Below are 8,331 nucleotides of genomic sequence, written 5' to 3' on the forward strand. Positions count from 1 at the left end.
GCAAAGTGTTTTCTCTACCTCGAAAGGAGGAGTTGGGAATAAGGAATACGGAGCCAGAAAGATGTTTTGTGGCTGTTTGTACCCACTTAGACTTTGGAAGTGGTGACAGCAGAATCAAAATTTTCAAGGAAATGCAGAATGCCTTTTTCTTTTCTATTCTCTACCTTCAAACACTGTTCCTATTCCCAAACTATTAAAGCATATTTATTTTCCGTATTTAGTCACATAGTGTTCACAGTTTTTATGTTGTTTTTTCCAGTCAGAGAATAAGGATGCGATTATTACATGAAAGTGACCATTATAATAGTTCAGACTTATAAACACTAGTTATTGGCATTTACAGAGTGAAGCAAGCCACCTGAACAAAATACCAGGTGCTCAGTAAACTTACTGAAATACCTCATTCTGGTTACAAAGAGCTCATATGACCTTTATGTGGGGAATTTGTTTACTGTTTAATTTATTTTTCCATTTTGAAACAGATTCATCCATTATAGGAAAGGAGCCAATTACTGGGTAAACACAGTAACACCTAATGACTATACCCTTTGGTATTTTGTCTCAAAACATTTTGCATTTCTTACCATACAGACTTAAAAGTATTTTAACATTACACTAAAATGAGATTAAGTGTAATTTTTAATGTTCCAGGAGGTAGAACACTCAGCCCTGTTTCTCAAGCAGGCTAGCTAAAAGGTCTTGTGCTTTGTCTGGTGGTTAGGTTTTGATAATAACCTAAGGGAAGAAGTTACAGAACTGAGGGCTCACCTTGATCATTTCTTGTAGGTTTCTGGTTACTTAGGATTATTTGGAGGCAGAGCCAGCTATAGGCAAATTTCCTAATATAATGTTTCTTTATGCACCATTTCCACTTGACCCATGACTGCTTTCAAGCCCCCTTCTCCCCACTCTTGGTGTCTGTCCTTCCTGCTAGGTCCTCATGCTCTCATGCTGTGCCTTTCTGACCAGAGCAGAGGGCCACCATGCTGTTCCTACGTAATGGCCCACATGTACACCTTTCTCTGTCTCCCATCACTCCCCATAAGAGTTATAATAACTTTCTTATTCTAAAGTAACTTCAAAAAATCATATTTTAGTGTTTTCTCAATTCTAAGACATTCTCCTCTCCCCCCCACATACATTTTGGTGTTTATGAGGTTAGAATTAATTTTACAGTCCCTTTCTTTTATCTCCTAAAAAAGTGGTTACTACATCTTTGGTCAATCCTACAATCAAAAGTATCTTAGAATTGCAGAAGTGTGGTATGAATGTACTTCACTGGAGAGAATAAGTTTTTTTTTTTTGAAGAGTCAGCTATTGCTGCATGTGGAGATTGGAGCGATCACACAGCTAATTCAAACAGAAACAGGACTTTTGGGTGGGAATATATGAATGACTTAGACAAAAGAAACTAGTTGTTAGTTGCTTATATGGACTAATTGTTGTCCAGATAATTATCTTAACCTCCTTCACCCTTTTACATCTCCTTGTTTGGGAATTGGAAGCTAAGAAAATATGAAGCTAAATGTCTCTATCATGTAAAAGATAGAGGATCTTGGGGCGCCTGGGTGGCTCAGTTGGTTGAGCGTCCGACTTCGGCTCAGGTCACGATCTCACGGTCCGTGAGTTCGAGCCCTGCGTCAGGCTCTGGGCTGATGGCTCCGAGCCTGGAGCCTGCTTCAGATTCTGTGTCTCCCTCTCTCTCTGCCCCTCCTCCGTTCATGCTCTGTCTCTCTCTGTCCCAAAAATAAATAAACGTTAAAAAAAAAAAATTTAAAAAAAAGAGGATCTTAAACTTTCTCTCTGCACAAATTGTCCAAAAGTCTAATATCTGTATTAAATAAGAGGCCAGAGTTATAAACAGAACTCTCCACAGTACGTCCTTGATGTAGATGACCATCTACTCCAAAGGTCTCAAACAACTCCTAAAGTCTTCCCTGAAATGACTGTAACTTGATCTCACCTATTCTCACTAAAGAGGCGATGACTGCTTTGGTCACTGGTCTGTGGAGGGGGCAGATTGTCAACATTACTATGACTACACATGGTTCTTGCCTTGGGTAGAACATTCAGAGATATCTGAGCCCCATTTGTGATGTTGAGCAAAAATACACATATTTTCTTACAATATATAGAGGAAGACAATTATAAGTTGAAAAAAAGCACTTTTCTAGGTATTCACTGCCAATCTTAGCTGTCAAAATAAAGAATAAAATGGAAATTCTGAGAGCATGCTTGTCCCTAACATTTGGAGTTCCCAGGACAAGAGTGCAGATAGAGGGCTACATACAAAAGGTCCAATTTTGATTTTTAAAAATTATGAATCAAGGTTAAAAAAATTAAATAAATGTGTTCTATCCATCTTCCTTGATAAATATACTGTTATTGTGACAAAAAAATTTAATGTATAAAGCAATGGTTTTTATATGACTGAAAGCTAAATAGCAAAAATGACTGAACTTAATTATTATTATACATTTGGGCGTTCTGTTGATGGGCTCGTGATGTTTGGATGAGTAGGAAGATAAAGATGTACATAGGTGATAAATTACTACATATTTATTTTATACTTTTTTTTTCAGGAAAACCCTAATTCTAGTGTTTTAATCCACACAATTTGAGTTCTGTTGACACTAATAGCAAAATTTTTCCTAAATCAATAGACTTCTTAGCTTCTTGTTTAACATTCTACCATGGAAATGTAAAAACATTTACAAACGTAGACATAGAGCATAAAGAGCTCCACTGGACCTGTCACCCACCCTTAAAAAGTATTAATGCTTAGTCAGTCTCGCTTTATCCATACTACCCAACTCTCTATATCCAGTTATTTTGAAGCAAATCCTAGACATCCGAACATTTTATCCATGAATATATCAATATGCATCCCTAGAAAAAAGGATCTCTTAAAAAATTAATCTTAATACTATTTTCATGCAAAGAAAGTAATTCCTTAATATTAGATGTTTAAAAAATTTGCTTTGATAGAATTGGAGAAATTTTAGTCTGTTGAGGCAGTAGCAACTAGAATTGTCAATAAAATCCCTAAATCAGTGCTTATATTTGGAAATAAACCACAAATTTTACAGATCATGTTCAAACGTTTTAATGGGGCTGCTGCAATCATGATTATCAGAGAAAATACTACAAAATTTTAATTTTGTCATATAAATTCTATCACTTATAATTTTTTTTCACCAGCCTATCAGCAATATCTATATCCATACAGTGTTAAATTTTCTTTCAGTTTTTTCCATGCTGAGACATAAAGAAAAACAGAAAGAAAAATATGTGGTTCAATTTGTTTAAATCTCTTTTCAGAGGGGAACATACCTCTACCTATAATGTATAGAAAATATCATCTACCTCTCCAGACACAGATATATAATATATAGATATATAGTTGTATACAAGCATGTTCCTAATTATGCAAACATTTTTATTCCCTTCTTTGAATTTTCTGTTATTTTATTGGAATATCGTTTTCATTGTATTTGTCACATTTAGCATATTTCTACTTAGAAAAATCATTTTCTTTAAAAATTTAAAAAGCATTTTAAATTATTTAAAAAGTGAAATAGGCGGGGCCCCTGGGTAGCTCAGTCAGTTAAGCATCCCACTTCGGCTCAGGTCATGATCTCACGGTTCATGCAGTCAAGCCCCGCATTGGGCTCTGTGCTGAGAGCTCAGTGTCTGGATCCTACTTCAGATTCTGTGTCTCCCTCTCTCCCCCTACCCCACTTGCACTCTGTCTTTCTTTCTCTCAAAAATAAAATAAACATTAAAAATTTTTTTAAAAGCGAAATAGGCAAGTTTAGATCTATGTCTTATGTAAGCTTCTGCTAACATCATTAATAGCAAGCAACAGTCCCTACTAAATAACTATTGTTAGCACAAAATTAAAAGTATTTTCCACCATAGACCACAATTCCTTATTTGAGGATCTTTTATGGTTTTACTTAACTATCCTAGTGCAATTCACCCTCTTATCTAAATTAAATCTAATTTCTCCAAGACCATCTTAAAAAAATTTTTTTCTTTCCTTTTTTTTTTCTGTTTTTTGTTTGTTTTTTTTTGAGAGAGACAGACAGAGAGACAGAGAGAGAATTCCAAGCAGGCTCCTCATTGTCAGCACAGAACATGGTGGAACCCACCAACAAAACTATGAGATCATGACCTAAGCTGAAATGAACCCTCAATTGACTGAGCCACCCAGGTGCCCCCTCCAAAAGCATTTAAATGGCATCTCCATTGTTAACCAGAATGTCTGTGAGGTCAAATCTGACATGTGTTTGATCAAGATGATCCAGTTTGGGCCAGATCCAGAAAGTACTGTATATAATCTTTAAATCACTCCAGATAATATTGTTGCCATTGCCAGAGTTGAGGCCATACTAGGAATGTGCTGCTAGATATTTAATAAAGTTGAATGTGTTTGTGTTTGTGGAGCACAGCACCCAGGGCAAGTGCTACTCTTGCCTGAGTCTAAGAGTGGCATCACAGACCAATGATAAATGTATGTATTAATGATACCTTATAGTATGCATGTGCTATATTTTTTGAAGTGCTTCCACATTTATGACTTCTTTTGATCTTCACAATAACCTATGAACTAGGTAGAGCAATTAGAGATGAGAAACAGAGGTCTAGAGAGGTTAAGTGATTTATCTAAAATTACACATCTAATTAGTGGAAGAACCTAGGTCTGCATACACATGTTTTCCTCTTGTACTATGTTATACTGTGCTGTCTCCTTAATGTTTTTAAAAGAAAGAGACCTGACGGTTGGACAGGCTGCATCCCAACAGTTTTCATTCCTTAAAACCCTTTGGATTTTAGAAAAGAAAATAAATACAGGCTAATGACTGAGAAAAAAAAAGTCATGTGCTCCTTCATATCTGTCCATGTGGGACCAATGCATACTTATTGACCAATGTTTCAGAAACTGGAGATTTATCTCCTTCCAGGCAAAGATTCACTTGAGTAACACAGAATAAATCTTCTGAACAACGAAGATCATATTCTTAACCTATTCAGAAGGTATTAAGTACAACTCTGGAAACATAAACTTTGGGAGCATCTTCTAAGAGCCGGGGATTTTTGGAATGCAATATACAAAGATACTTCCTAGTGTAATATACAAGGCCTGGAAGTATAAAACATTAGTATGAAAATGAATATAATCCTCTTTTAATCATGCAAGCCAGATTTCTTGTGAATTCTTCTGCACAGTTTGCTTAAGACTGCCTTGGTGTCTCTGCCTTCTGCTCATACAGACCCTAGACTTCAAGTGCTGACTAAAATTCTTTTTTTTCTCTCCACTTTTTAGTACCTTTGAAATTAGGATGCTATCTTAAATGAACTAGAACATAGTGAACTGTTAGTGGTGTTTACCTCCGGTGAGTTCTGTGTTGCTTGCACTCTCTATAAAAAGAATGCATTATTTTGATAATGAAAACAAATTTAAACAATTTTAGACACAAAATGCTCTGTGGTTTATACACCATATCTCTTAATACTAAAAGAATACCAAGAATGTAATAACAATAATTAACATTTCATAAAGTTTTATCTTCATGATGGATTTCATAAGCCGCTACTTGATACTTCTGAGATATTCTTCATAGAAGTCAGCAGTGAATTATCCACAATGGAAACACTCCTCAGAACTCCCTGGTAGTCACCATATAGTATTGTAATTATCTTTTGCCTTGGTCATTTTTTCCACCCGAGTGGGAACTCCTTGAAGGCAGGAACTGTGCCCATTCATTTCTGTGTATCCAGTGCCTAACACAGAGCTGAATATCAAGTTTGTAAAGTAAATTATTGAATGAAAGATCTGTAGATACTCAGTATTTTTTTTGACTGTTATTTCCACCTATGCAATTTAACAGTTTGCCTGTGAAGAGGGTGATTATTCTTTGCTAGCATATGGCTTATTCATTTTTCCTTTGTGGATGGTGAATGGCAAGGCATAAACAGGATATGTTATTTTTAAAAAGTGTATGGGGGCACCTGGGTGGCTCAGTCAGTTGAGCTTCCAATACTTGATTTCAGCTGAGGTCATGATCCCAGGGTCATGGGATCGAGTCCTGCATCGGGCTCCAGGCTGTATGCTGAGCATGGTGCCAGCTTCAGACATTCTCTCTCTCTCTCTCTCTCTCTCTCTCTCTCTCCATGCTCCTCCCCTGTGCATAAGCACATGCACATGCACATGCTCCCTCTCTCAAAAAAAGTGTCTCTATTTTCTCCCCTCAGTCATATATAACTGTAGCTCTTTGCTTTTTGTTGGCCAATCTGTTAATCTATCTAGTTATTGTATAAGCAGGTAAAGAAAATCACTTTCCAACTTACAACTAAATTAAATATCTTACTGAGACAGGTTGAGAGTAGGGGAAGTTTGAAGTACTTTTTCTTATTACTTAAATCAGAAGAAAATATTTTGCCAATGAAAATTTCTCATCTGGTCTTTAAACTATGGTATCATGTCTATATACAGAAACTCTGGGAGAGTGTTCTCAGTTCCTAAAACTCCATGGTGAATGACTGAACATTTTTTTTATAGGCTCTGGTACATGAATGAAAGTAAAAATATTTGGCAATTCATGTAATGGGAGAAAATAATTGCAACCCACATATCTGACAAGGGGTTAACATCCAGAATATATAAAAAACACTTACAACTCAACAACAACAGCAAAACCAAATAACCCAATTGAAAAGCAGTCAAACGACTTGAATATATATTTTTCCAAAGTAGATAAACAGATGGCCAATAGCTGATGAAAAGATGCTCAACTTCACAAATTACTAGGGAAATGCAAATGAAAACCACAATGAGATATTATTTCACAATCGTTAAGATGGAGCACACACACACACACACACACACACACACACATATATATAAAACAAGTGTTGGTGAGGATGTGGAGAAATTGGAATCCTTGTGTATTATGGGTAGGAATGTGAAACGGTGTAGCCTCTGTGGAAAACAGTAGGGAAGTTCCTCAAAAAAGTAAACATAGAATAACTATATGATCCAAGAATTCCATTTCTCAGTGTATACCCAAAAGAATTGAAAGCAGGGACTCAAACAGATATTTGTAGACTAATTTTCATAGCAGCATTATCACAATAGCCAAAGAATGTAAACAACCCAGTTGTCCACAAACGAACAAACAAAATATGGTTTATATATACAATGGAATATTATTCAGTCTTAAATAGGAAGGAAATTCTGATATATGTCACAACATGGATGAACCTTGAAAATTTTATACTAAGTGAAAGAAGCCAGTCACAAGAAGGACAAATATTGTATGATCCACTAAAAGAGGTACTTAGAGTACTCAGATTTGTAGAGGCAAAAAGTAACATGGTGGTTGCCTGGGGCTGGGGAGAGGGAGGAACGGGGACTTAGTGTTTCATGGGTAATGTTTTAGTTGGGGAGGATGAAAAATTCTGGAAATGGATGGCGGTGATAATTGCACAACAAGGTGAATGTACTTAATGTCACTGAACTTGACACCTAAAATGGTAAAATGGTAACATTTATATGTATATTTTACATCAATTAAAAAAAAAAAGTTTGACATTTACTGAGCACTTGTTTAAAAGCACTTTCACATGCAGTATTTTATTTGTTCCTCACAACAACCCTGAGAGATAGGCAGGGCAGTTATTATGATTCTCGTTTTACCGATGAGGAAACAAAAGCTCATTTGGTTTAAGTAAATAGTCAGGGGATACAAAACTAATAAGTGGCAGAGTCGGAATTAGGACCCAGAACTCTAGTCCGGTGCTCTTTCTTCTATCCCAAGCTGCCTCTCACAGAAGGGTTCCTGGACCCTGACAGTTGACGCTGACATTGAATTCACTGGCAAATGCCCAACTTTCACTTGGAGCGTGTACATAAAGGCTGATTCCAAAGAACAGTCTTGAAAGGGCTTTCTGGAGAATGTGGACAAAACAACAGGCGCAGAAATCATTAACAACATGTACCTTTCCCCCCCTCACAACAATAATATTGTGAAGAGCAAGAGAGAAATATGAGAACTGAAGCAAAGGCCAGGAAATGCTCCGCCGCCATGTGTGAATTTGTCATGGCTCTAGTTCCTTTCTAAACAATTTTTAAGGGACAATCCCTCGTTAGATGGGAATTTTGATTTTGTCAAATATTCCTTCAACTTCATTTGCAGGCCGTAAGATGATTCTTGAGAATGTTCTTAACTGTGGTGAAAGGAGCTTTATTGTTTCCACATAATACAATTTGATCTGTGTCTGATAGCTTCTTTGAGAAATAGTGATGATTTGTAAAAATATAGAGAC

This window comes from Felis catus, chromosome A3 (assembly GCF_018350175.1).
Source record: "Felis catus isolate Fca126 chromosome A3, F.catus_Fca126_mat1.0, whole genome shotgun sequence".
NCBI classification, from domain to species: Eukaryota; Metazoa; Chordata; class Mammalia; order Carnivora; family Felidae; genus Felis; species Felis catus.